This window comes from Phodopus roborovskii, unplaced genomic scaffold (assembly GCF_943737965.1).
Source record: "Phodopus roborovskii unplaced genomic scaffold, PHOROB, whole genome shotgun sequence".
Classification (NCBI taxonomy): domain Eukaryota; kingdom Metazoa; phylum Chordata; class Mammalia; order Rodentia; family Cricetidae; genus Phodopus; species Phodopus roborovskii.
In genome coordinates, this window is record NW_026126461.1 from 869643 (window position 1) to 883165 (window position 13523).

Below are 13523 nucleotides of genomic sequence, written 5' to 3' on the forward strand. Positions count from 1 at the left end.
GAACTCTTTTTCTGTAATTGTTACTGACACACACACACACACACACACACACACACCCTTCTGAGAATCCAGTTAATATTTCCCATATCTAAATGTATTTTAGAGCTGATTATTTAGGATTCAATAACCTATAAAAGGCTTTGTCCCTGTAGAAAAAAGATTCTTCCTCTTTCATCAGGTATTGATTGTCTGTAGCTCTTCATCTAGGGGTGGGGCCTTGTGAAGTTTTCTACAATCCATATTGTCATGATGACTGGTGTGGTTACTGTTTAGGTTTTGTGCAGGTAACCACATTAAGATTTAATGGATGTAACATCTCTGTCATGTGTAGAAGATACTTTATTGAAGCAGGTCACCCAGTCCTCTGGCTCTTAAAAAATTTATGCTGTGTGTGTGTGTGTGTGTGTGTGTGTGTGTGTGTGTGTGTGTGTGTGTGTCTATGTCTGTGTGTATATGGGTTTGTGCATGTGAGTGTAATGCCCATGGAGGCCAGAAGAGGGTTTTGGATCTCTTGGAACTGGAGTTATAGGCGTGTCTTAGGGTTTCTATTACCTGATAAAATAGCATAAGCAAAAGTAATCTGAGGACAAAAAGGTTTCTTTCATTTTAAATTTGTAATGCATCTTCCAGGAAGTCAGGGAAGGAACCTGGAGGTAGGAACTGATGCTGACATTGTGGAGGAGTGCTACTTATTGGCTTGCTCAGTTTACTTTCTCATATACCCCAGGACCACCTGCCCAAGGACAGCAACATCCACAGTGGGATGGTCCCTAACACATCAATCATCAATCAAGAAACGGACTATAGGCTTTCCTACAGGCCAACCTTATGGAGGCATTTTCTCAATTGTGATTTCCTCTTCTCAGATGACCATAGTTTTTGTCAACCTGAATGAAATAAGATTGTGAGCCTCCTGGTGTGTGTGTGTGTGTGTGTGTGTGTGTGTGTGTGTGTGTGTGTGTGTTAGGAACTATATTTGTGTCCTCTGTAAGAGCAATATTTGCTCTTGAACTGCTGAGCTATCTCTCTAGCCCCTGGCTCATAAATCTTTTCTGTCTTTCTTTCCTGATATTCCCTGAGCTTTAGATATAGCGTTTGTGTTGTAGATGTACCAATTGGGCACCCCATCCCTTTCTGTATGTATCTGCACCTCCAGTGTATCTCAATAGTAGCTTGTGCTGCAAAAAAGTAATGAGAGCTACATTCACCTTTGAGTAGAAGCATGTGTATTTGGAATACAGTTGGTAGCTAAAGAGATTTAGAGAAATGGAAGTTGTAAGTTATTCTTTAGGGTCAATGATCACTTTGGAGCCATGAGTTCTTGGCTAGGTTTATAGGAGCAGGCATGAGTTTCCTCTTGGCCTGCTGAAGTCCAATTAGACAGTTGTTAATACCATTGCAGACATCTTGTTGGGCTTGCTGTTGTGGTTTACAGGCTTTACACTGGGTAGGAACATACATCACTTTCACAGCACCTTCTGGTAAGAGGACAGCTAATTCTCAGGGAGGACGTTTCCAGGATCTTTGTGAGTTTGAAGTCAGCCTGGTCTACAGAGTGAATTTTAGGATAGCTAGGACTGTTTCACAGAGAAACCCTGACTCGAAAAAACCAAAACCAAAGCAAGCAAACAAAAAGTCTCTAGTGTAAGACCTGAAAATTTGAAACTATTAGAGTACAACAAAAGGAAAATGAACATATAAGCATATAAAATGCTAAATATGCTCAAAATTTTAATAATGGCAAGAACTGACAAAATTGCATCAAATAAAAAGCCTGTGTGTACTAACTTTGGCATCTCTTATATTCTAAAATTGAAACAATACAGAGATTAGCATGACCATAGCATAAGGAAGACACACAATTCTTGAGGCATTCTGTATTTTTAAAGAACCAACTCCAAATTTGGCTTCTGAACTCTACATACATGAGCACACCAGTGACACATGCATAGAGAACATACACATAATAATCAATAATAGTTTAAGGCGTGTGCATAGCAGAGGGGTATTTACACAGTAAAGAAGCAGCCTATATAATATGAGGGTTTTTGTCTTTTTGCCAAGTGTTAATTTGAAAGAGGAATATGTCCAGACTGCATATTTTTTTAAAGAATGAATAATCCATTCAATAAATCAAAAAGTGACTATTTAATAGACAGTTCCCAAAAGAGGAAGATAATGGCCAATAAATGAATAAAAATTGCTTATCCATCTGACAAATAGAAGTCAAAATTATGATGGAATTCCATGTTGTGTTATTGAAAATGCTTATGGCTAGTATCTGGTAATGAAATAACAGGAGAGGATTCTGGAGTAAAAGATTTTAAAATTAGTCCAGCTACTATAGAAGCCAGTTAAGGATGTTCCTGAAAAAACTAAAGAGAACTGTGGTGTGATGCCAACTATAGCACACTTGAGTATATATTTAAAGGCATCTGAGCCAGCTGCCTGTAGAGATACCAATAAATGCATGGTTATTGTAGCATCAGCCATAATAGCCAAGTTGTGGAATCAACCTTGATGTCCATTAAGAGATGAAGATTAAAGGAAATATGGTATTTGTAGAGAGTGGAGAAAGTCCTGAGTTAGTGAAGTCCTTAATGAATGTTTGCTATTGACATGGCCATGGCCATGTCAAGGACCCCAGAGACCCAGACCCATGGAAGAATGGCAGAGTCTTTCCTTCCCTGGGGTGAGGCTCAAAGGGAAATGGCAAGGCCTTCCTCAGTGGACTGAGTGTGAGTGTTGATAGTGATGTAGGAAATGTCCACCATAGTTTTCTCCCCCCAGATGTTTACAGCCTGATCCCTTATAGGGACTGTTCCTACATTCATTGTTCATTAGCTAATCCGGTCTCATTTAGTCAGCTGTATCCCAAAAATCCTGTTTTCTTGTTTTTATATAAATAAACCCACTTCCTTGTTCAGCTGTGTGGTGGTTGGAATGAGAATGTCTTTCAAAGGCTTGTGTTTGGTCCCCAGCAGTTTGGACCAAACTGCTTTTGAAGGATTAGGATGCATAGCCTTATTGGAGGAGATGTGTCACTGGAGATGGAATAGGTTTCAAAAACCCTCACTGTTCTCAGTTATGTCTGTCTCATGTTTGTGGGTTGAGATAAGAGCTCTCAGCTACTGCTCCAGTGCCAGATTGTTCTTCACCATGATGGCCATGGACTCAGTGTTGGCTATTCTTGCTTGTCAACTTGACAACATCTGGAATTAACTAAAACCCAAGCAGCTGGGCAGAGTACATCTGTGAAGGTTTTCTTTTTCCTTTTTCTTAATTAAATCATTTGAAGTGGGAAGATTCACATTTAATCCACATCTTTGATGTGGGAAGATCCACCTTTAATCTTGGCCACATCTTCTCGTAGTGGTCTATTAAAGATCATGGAAGAAGGAAGTTGGCTCCAATTCCTGCTTGCTCTCCCTCTTGCTGGCAAATCCATCCCTTCACTGACATTAGAGCCTGTTTCTTTGGGATTCCAGAATATACTGAAGACAAACTGAGACATCAATCCTTATGGACTGAACAACTGGTCTTTCTGTTGGTAAACAGTCATTATTGTACTAGCTGGACCACAGCTTCTAAGTCATTCTAATAAAATAAACACACACACACACACACACACACACACACACGTTCTTTCTCTCAGTTCTGTTCCTCTAGAGAACTCTGACTTAATATAGATTCTAACCCATTGTAACCATGAATCCCAAATTAAAAGCTTTCTTTCATAAGTTGCTTTGATTGTGGTGTTTTATTAGAGCAATAAAAAGGTAACTAAGACAAGTTGTATGAAATAATTCCTGCTTTTGTATTCAATTCTATTTAATAAACATGCTGATCTTCATTGGATTGGGGGGGGGTGAGGCTGCATTTTTTCCAGCTGAGAGCCCAGACCACCTGACCCCAGCTTTCTGTCTGTTTCATCTGTGTCTGTCTTTTCTTTATTTCCTCACTGCCCCAGTAAGGTCCTGAGAAGCCTTGTATGGATGTGGCAGATGTATATAGATTTTTTTTTTTTTTTGAGACAAAGTCTCTCTGTGTGTCCTGGTTGTCTTGGACTTCTTAATGTAAGCCAGGGTGACCTTGAATTTACAGAGATCTGCCTGCCTCTGCCTCCTGAGTATTGGGATTAAAGTTGCATGTCACTATCCCAGGGTCAGTGTTAGCTATGTATACATAATGAACAGAAATTGGAAGATTGTTACATTATTGGAAATAAACCAGACATGGAAAGACAAATACTAAATGTTTTCTCTCATATTAATAATCTAGACACACACACACACACACACACACACACACACACACACACCAAGGCAGAACTATTTGGGAGGAATAAGGGGACCAGCAAGAGTGGGTAATAAGGGGTGGATGTGATTAAAGTGTATTATATACTTACATCAATATGTCATAATAAATCCTATTGTTTCATATAATTAACATGGCAATAAAAGTTTTTTTTTGTATGTCACATAGAATTGTCCAGGAGGTATTACATAAAGCTCTTATTATTTCTCCCTATTGTGCTAAGACCTTTAAGACTGAAAAAAGCTACACAAAATCCTATACTAGCCAGGCAACTGAGAGGGTACAGGGGTTTTTCTGAGCGTGTTAAAGATTTTAGAGATGCTCTGGGATAAAGATTAATATAAAGGAAGACAGAGACAGTGCCTAGGCAGGTATCTGGGTCTTCTACTAACTTGCAGTTTTATATTGTTTAAAGCATTTAAGGTCTCAATTCTTCAGTTATAAGATAGGCATATCTTGTTGATTAAAACCTTGCCTTACAACATATGTGTGTATCACACTTGTAACTTACAGAAAGATTCAAACAACCTTTTGGTATCATAGGATTTAAAATAGGCAGTGAGCTTCTAAGTCATCTATCCTGTTACAGGTCCTTTTTGCAGAACTAAAGATTTCCCTTTGAGGTCTTTCACACTTTGGTTCAGTGCTCTGCAGGCTGGCCTGCTGGGACAGAGCCACTTTGCAGTAGGATATGCAGTAATTGTGGTATTACATTGGCCTAACACAAGTGGGCAAAAGGCTTTCAGGAGTTGGGAGTTAATGTTAAAAATTGTAGCAATGATTATGTATTATTCACTATAAAATGGTTTAATCTGTTTAGGGGTGTGGACTGGGGAGATTCTTATTAAATTCATCAGATAAATATAATTTGGATTTTATGACATTTGTCAATATTTATTCCACAAATAGGTATTGAGTATGTACTGTGTGGTTGGTGTTATCATAAGTGTTGGGTATATAGCAATGAGCAAATAAGGGAAAATTCTTTGCCTTTATAGAGCTCGCATTCCATTGGGGAGGATATAATGACACTGAATAAGACAGTCTTTGTGGCATGCTCAATAAGTGGTAAGTTCTAACGAGGCAGAAAAATAAGAGGGATGTAAATTGGGATGAGGATAGAGATTATTCATAATGTGGCTCAATAGGGTAACTGAGTTGTAACAACTACAGGAAGTGAGGGACTCCTTATGGAGATCTTGGGGAGCATTTGCTGCAAACCTTGTGTGTCAAGGAATAGCAAAGAGGCTGAGAGGGAGAGTTACTGGGTGAGGCTGAAAGGATGATTGGGTGGAGTGAGGGTAATATTTCTGGCAGGGCCTTTGCACCGTTGTTAGGATTTAGCCTTTGTCTTAGATTGAAGTGTGAAGCTTAGAAAGGTTATGGAGGGAAATTGATGGAATGTGACTTGCATTTACTAGCTTATTCTGACCCCTGAGTTGGGAGTAGATGAAAATGGGCAGGAAGCCTTTTTTTGAGTCTGTTGCCCATGTTTTGGAGAGATGATAGAAATTATGATTGGCATCATTGAACTTAGAGCTGATAGGTTATGGGATAGGTTGAGAGGTATGTATACAGGGTGATGGGTGGTGGGTAGGGAAAGTCAAACAACTGAGAGATTAATTAATAATAACAGAGTTTGAGGCCTGAACAGCAGAAGAATGGAGATGGTTATGTTTCTGATAACTAGATAAAAGGTTCTTGTGATTATCCATCTTATACCATGTCTTCAGGAATATCAATAAATACGTTTTTAAGATGATAGTGTCCATAGCTGTATTTTATAGTGAAAGAGACTTGTTGCCAAGTCTTCTCTAGAACTCCCTGTGGAAATATCAGTTGCTTTTCTTGGCTCCAGGTATTTCCGTAATCGTGTTTTATATTTCATCCCAAATATGCCATTAAGAGATTTGGAAGTTTGTTAAAATATGTGTGGCAGCTGAGCACTGTCACTGTTGTGGTGATTTATTATTTATGATTTAATAAAGTTTGCCTGAAGTATCAGAAAGCAAAACCAACCACACTAGTTAGTTGTAGAAGCTAGGCAGTAGTGGCACACACCTTTAATCCCAGTACTCAGTAGACATGCAGATGAATCTCTCTGAGTTCAAGGCCATTCTGGCTACACATTAATGAAGAGTAACAGAGGTCACACCTTTGATTCCAGAAATTGGGATCACACACCTTTAATCCCAACACTAATGAGGTGGAGACAGGAGGACATGGCTGGGCAGAGAAAGGAATATAAGGAAAAGGAGACAGGAATTCAGAGCTTTTGCCTCTGAAGATTTGTAGAGACAGCATTGCCATTTCACTTGGTAGAAGTAAGATCTACAGGCTTGGATGCTTTGTTTTTTGATGCTTAGTGGATTTATTAGATCATAAATACTATATCACCACACACTTTAGTTCAGAGTAGCAAAGAAAGGAAGAGCAACTCCTAGCTGAACTTGTTGACATGTGTTAGAGCCAAGCAGAAGATCAGGTGCAGTATGAGAGTGGATTGTCTCCTGGGCACAGAGCCTTGAGCTCACAATGTCCTAGCAGCCCTGGTTACTTCACATAGATGTATAGACATGTGTGTGTGTGTGTGAGTCCTTTTGAAAAGCTATTATGCCAATTTATAGTAACCCTCCATCAAGAGGAATGTTATAGTCTTTGCTTCTTCCTCCCTCCCATCCCCTGGAATTTAATTTTCATGAAATAGACTTGCGCTTTTTTATAAAATTTTAAATATAACACTTTTCAAAAGATGGCCCTTGTATCCATAGAAGGGTTTTTCTGTATCAATAAACAGAGCTATTAAATGTTTTGTGTGGAGTTTGGGTAAACCAGCATAATGGGAATGTTACCTGGTATCTTTACTTAGGATTCCATTTTAATTTTTTGGTTACAGGGAATTTTTCTGTTTGCTCCTCAGTCTTGAAATACAGCATATTAATTTTAAAAGGAAGGGAAGAAAAACCTAACATACATCAGTTTTGAAGTGACCAGTTCCTCCTCTTAATCCTGGTGAGTTTCACTTGCTATTTGCAGTTGATATAATTTACTTTCTCAGTGGAGATAATTCCTCCCAGTTTTGAGTGATAGAAAGGTATTATACAACTGTGGAAAGGACAGGAAATGCCCTTTAAGCTGCTCCTGATGTAGGCTTTCTCTTCTTTGTCTGGGCATTTGTGAGTTTCTGTGCTAAGACTTGTTTTCAAATTGGGAAACTGAATTTTCCTATTTATATTTGAAACTCTATTGGAAACTGGAGTTATAATTTAAACATGAAGCTTAGATTTATTTTAGAAAACAATGTATCTATGTTAATGTCTTCTAATTTCATTCCCTCACATTTACAAATATTTGCCTTATAGTGGTATGTTTTTTTTTAATTTTGATAAAGTATCTATTGATTATTTTCCTGATGTTCATGTCATTGAGGACTTTGCAGGGTGATGTAGCATAATGGGAACATGCACTTTAATTTTGTGTCTCTTACTATATGGTAGCTCTTTCATTTGTGCTCTTTTTTGATAATTTTTGAATAGTGAGTTCATACTCAGAAGAGTCAAATATTTACTGAGCCTGTTTTATGTGCAAACATTGTGGGGGACTCTGTGAGATGCGATAATGACTATGACTTAATTTGCTATCTTGTGGAAGAGTGAAATGTGCAAATACCTGGGATGTAGCTTGATCAAGGAAGCTTACAGTGAAGGAAGAACAGAGACTATAGTGCCAGAGGAAGGCCAAAGGATACTTCACAGGAAGGGAGGCCAGCAGAAGAGCTTTTGGCAAAGAACTGGGTCTTGAATTTTTATTGTTTGCACACAAACAAGGTGGAGAAATGGTTTACACGTAGGGGTGAGTAGCAGAAGCTAGATGTATGAAGTTCATTCTAAATTTGTTTGTCTTTAACTCAGGAAAGAGCTGACTCTGGGAAGTCTTGAACCAAACATTCATTCTGGCTGGATTAAGAATCCTAACCCTGAGTTCATGTCACAGCCCTTGACACTATGGGGTTGACATATCTGAACCTTTCCTCTTCAGGGACATGTTATGGCCATGATTGCTGTCCCCTGTATCACCCAAGACCATTGTGTGGATTAGGTCAGCTAGTGTGTGTGAAAGCACAGGGATGGTTTGTCAGCTTGTGAGTTGACTACGGTTCCTATATTCAACAAGACTCTCTCCACGTCTTGTTGGACCCTTTATTTGAGTCTCTCCACAGCACTGTTTTCTGCTTCTCTTGTCAGCTGACACTTAGCCTAGGGCACCACTGCTAACTGCCAGACTGTGGTAGATGATTACAAGTCTGGATCCCAGTGCTCCAGTGTGTGGACCTCCATTTCCAGTTGCTCCTGGATGCTCTTTCACATCTTGGACTTTCCAAGCCTTAAGACAAAACATGTCTCCTATTACTGAACTGTTCCTAGATTTCAGTTTCTGTTACCTGAGTTCATCGTGAATGGCAGTTATTTTTTCTCTTTTTTCTTTCCCCCTCTTACTCTAGTTTTTTTTTTTAAGTTCCTTGTTGAGTTTATTATTACTATTATTTTGAAAACATTCATTTACTCAAGTCTTTCTAGTTCCAGGCATCTCAGAACTATCACAGTTCTCACAACTTTATAATAATTGAATAGTTTTGTTTCCATTTTAAAGATGGCAGATCAAGATTCCAAGAGTGGAATTTTCAGAGTGTGCTCTTCTGGGACATAGCAGAGCTTCAGCTGGCTCTGGGGCATGTGCGGTTCTGCCTGCTTTAGACCTTACAGGGTAGACTCAGTTCTCACTCATTACAGGCCTTCCAGAACAGACACAGTAAAAGGAACCACACTCTTCTCCCTGGCATCTGCACCCTCTGTCACTCTTACTCTCTATTCCTAAAGCACAGTTATGCACATATCTTTTGTATGTCTGTTCTGTCTCAGCTTGGACTTCTTTTTTTTGTATGTTTATCCCAAGGTGAGTGAAGCAGTGCAGTGGATTAAGCTAAGCTTGGGAGTCAGGTCGGGCTATTTTTTTCTTTATCTCATAGTCCAAATCTAACTAAGAAAGGGCTGGGCTGATTTTCCAGTGTTTTTCTGTGCATTTTGTGAGTATTGATATTTTTAGGAGTTTCAGTTTCCCCCCCCAGCTGTATGCATCTGCATGTGTGTGAGTAAGCATGCATGCCTATGCACACACGTGGAGTTTAATGCTGGGTATCTTCTTTGTTTTCTGTCTTATTTTTTGCATGAGTTTTGTGTATCTGTGCACATATGTGTGTGCATAGTACATGTGAAACAACATGGTGTTGTTCTTTAAAATGTTATTCTTCCTTCTGCTGCCTTTATCAGATCAGATTCACATTCAGTTTTGGGGGAATGTTTAATAAGTGATAGTGTACACTTAGTCTTGTAAGGAGTGGAGAAGAACTTGTGGTCTTCTTAGGCTATTCATAGAATTTGGTGTTCCAGATGTTGCTAATTGGGCCTTTCTACTTTAAGTCTCTTTCCCAACTGGTTAATGACTTCTTGGTTTTAAGAATCATTGATGATCATTTCCCGAATCCAAGTGGAGGTAACAAAATAGCGATTCTCTTATCTTTTCTGAATTTAACTGAAACAATTCTTCAATGAAGAACTTTCCTTTAGCAGCTGTTTGATTACTCTGATTTGCAGGTTGTATAGGAAAGGTGGGTTAAATGTTTACAGTCCACCAAGGCTTACCATAGAACCCTTTCATGATAGTTCTGAGTCTGTAGACAAGACACTCATATCCTTTAATGGTTTTCTTGTTCCAGTAAGACAGGTGTACAAGGTTTATCTTGTCCATATTCCTAGTCCAAACCTGAATTAGCCACGTCCCCACGGAGCCCTGCATCTTGACTCTAACCACTATACAGTATGGAAAGATTCAAGAGTGCACAGGTTTTTTTGTCTTAAGAGCTCATAATGATCTGTCCCCCACCGTGCCTTTTGTTCTATTCTTTCTTTTGAAATTGATTTTTGTTATGTGTGCATGTGTGTGTTAAGTATGGGTTCACTCACACTACAGTATGCATGGGTGGGGAGAGGACAGCTTTGGAGAGGTAGTTCTGTCTGTCCACAGTGGGATCTAAGACTTGTACCCTCTGCCATTTCACTGGCTCTTGTTTCATTTATATGTGCCTTAGAATAATAAACTAGAATGAAAAAAACTTAAAACACATACTTAATTCTAGTTGCCTAATTTTCAGTGACTTAATTCATTCATGTAATCCCATTACAGCATGTTTTGCTTCTGTAGTTCAATAATGAATGCAATACCTAAAATGTAATTCCCCCCCCCTCTCTGTTTATGGTCTGACGTGTATGCACTTATTGGTCTAATGTGTGCACTCGCGTGTGTTGTGAGCTTTAGGTTGATGTCAAATGTCTTTCCATGGTTGCTCTTCATCTTTCAGAGCCCAAATCTCGTTGGTTTAGCTAGACTGGCTACTTGTTGTCTTTCTTTCCTTTCCCACTGTCAGTCCTGGGGTTACAAGTATGTGCTACCACATATAGCTTTCTATGAGTTTTGGGTATTTACATGTGGGCCCTTGTGTTTGTGTAGCAGGCACTTAACTGATTAAGCTATCTCCTTAGCCTCAAATATTCATTCTTGAGTAAAGTGATCTACATTTTTAACTGGGTTGTTTTGAATGTGCTTTATAGCAAGCAGTATTGGGCTAAAGCCGTAGAGTGTTTGTCTAGTACATGTCTAGGGTCAATTTCCAGAACTATAAGTGAAATTTAAAAAAATGTACTGTAGCTAATTTAATGTATTCTAGTCATTGCTTTTCACTAATCTTTTCTTTCTATTGGTGATTTCTTGGTCTTTATACGTATGAGCCAGTGCACACTTCTAAAATTTTTTTCATATAATATATTTTGGTCATATTCTTCCCCTCCCTCAACTCCTCCTTTATCCTACTCCCTCTCCCTACGCACTATACTTCATGTTCTTTCTCTCTTAAACACACACATACACACATGCACACATACATACATGCACACACACATGCATGCACACACACCCCTTTAGACCAAACCAAAACCAAACAAAATGCACCACAAACAAACAAACAAACAAACAAACATGCAGTCCAGTTTGTGTTGGCCAACTACTTCTGAGCATGAGACTTGCACTGGAGTATGCTTTATATACATACCTAGTGTCATTCCATTGAAGAAATCTTATTTTCTCCATTCCAGAAACTATTGATTTTAAATAGTTTCTTGACCAGGGCAGGGCTTTTTACCCATTTGCCCCTGTCCTTGTTGAGAATTTGTCTGGCTTGAATTTAATGCAGGTAATGTGCATTCTGTCACAGTCTCTGTGAGTTCATGTGTGCATCAACTTTGTCGTGTTGGAAAATGTTGTTTCCTTGAAGTCATCTATCATCTCTAGCTCTTCACCTTTCCATCTCCTTTCCTGCATAGATCCCTGAGCCTGGAGGGTAGGAGTATGATAAAGATAGCCCTTTTAGGGAGGGCTGAGCCCTCCAAAATCTTTCACTCTTTGTACATTGTATAGTTGTGGGTTTCTCTGTTAATTACCATCTACTGCAAGAACAAGCTTCTGATTTGGGTTGAGTTATACACTGATCTATGAATTTAACAATATGTCATGAGGAGTCATTTTAGTATTATGATCATTTAGCAAAATAATAGTAGTAGATTTTCCCCTAGAGCCCATGACTTATGTAGATTCTTGGCCTTATTAACAGTGTTCGTTATGTGTTCTGTTTCACGGAGTGAGCTTTAAATCCAACCAAAAGGTGGTTAGTTACTCCTGTATCATGCCAGCAAAGTACAGTTTTTAGTAAGTGTTTGGGAAGAATCATGCTGATTTCAGAATCCTTTTTTATGCTTACATGCAGAAAAGATATGAGATGGTGTCAAGTTGTAATTCTGGTTCCCTGTGTGTTATTTTCTCAGTAGTCTGTGGGGACCAACTTATTTGTGAAACCATTAGTGGTGGAAATAAACAGATAATAGAAACTAGAGGCACTTTACCTACTGTCTTTTTAGGAAGCTGGGCAAGTATCTGTGGTTCCATACTTTGTTTTAAAAATAAGCAAGCAAATAATCCCCAAACACCTTCCCCCACCAAAAAACAACAAAAACCAAATCACAACAACAATACAAATCAGGGAGAAGGAACAAAAGAGGAAGGGAGAAGGAAGTTGAGATTATGTTTTAGTGTGACCTGGTAGTCACATGCTACCATGTCAGTTATTTTGTTTTTCTTCAGTTATGCAATGTCTGGTTGTACTCACTCTGCCTGAGACTTAGGCTGTACGTATGCTCCACCGGCTTGTCTGGGATGCTCTGACTAACTCATTGTTATGCTCATTGTTTGAGCATGATTATGGACAGATGTTCTTAGATATTATTGAATTTCGTTGTTTAAGTTAGTTGAGTGGGTTTTGCTTACTTATTTGTCCCCCTTTCTCTTTCTTCCACGCCTTCTCTTTCCCCCTTCCCTGCTCTCTTCTCCTTTCTTCCCTAGATTTCTCCCTCTCTCTCCCACTTCTCCTGTTTCCTCCCTCTCTACACCGTCTTCCCCTTTTCCCCTCGTTCTCCTTTCCCTCCCAAGTCTTATATAGCCCAGACACCCCTAAAACTCCTGATTCTTCTGCCTCAGCCTCCCTACAGGTATGTGCCACCACACTCATTTTATTTTTGAATGGTCTACTTTGGGACAGGTTTGTGTTTATGTGTGGACATATGGGAGTTGTTTATACTATGGACATAGAGAACCTACATATAAGGGGAGAGGGGAGAGCTTTTAAACAATTGAATGTCATTTTAATGCAGATTCACTTGTGCTCTTGCAGAAAAGAACCTGAGGGAGTCTTTTTTAGGTCACTGTACTTTTGGACAGATAGTGCAGGCTGGCTTAAAATTCATTTTCTGGTGGCCTCACATTCAATCCCCATGCCTCCAATCCCCTGAATGCTGGGTATATAGGTGTGATTTGCCACACCTAGTGAGAACTCCCAAGTTTTAATTTTTTTTAATTAACTAACCCTTGTATACAAGTTTTTCTCTTACTATAATTTCATAAAGCCAATTTTTTCAAAATTTTAGGGATCTGTTCTTAGAGTTGTTAATAGGACTGTGAATTTCTTTGTAATATTTCACTCTGGTATTCTAAATGAACATCATAGTATTAATCATCTGGGGCTAGTTGCAACAATTGAAAATCAT

The 13523-nt window shown here is 39.0% G+C and overlaps 1 protein-coding gene and 1 pseudogene across 5 annotated transcripts in view; both read left to right on the forward strand.

Moving 5' to 3' along the window:
- Dis3l2 (DIS3 like 3'-5' exoribonuclease 2) overlaps positions 1-13523 on the forward strand; it is a 309815-nt gene that overhangs the window by 94392 nt on the left and 201900 nt on the right. The window lies entirely within an intron of this gene.
- On the forward strand, positions 1786-1885 carry LOC127226802 (uncharacterized; annotated as a pseudogene).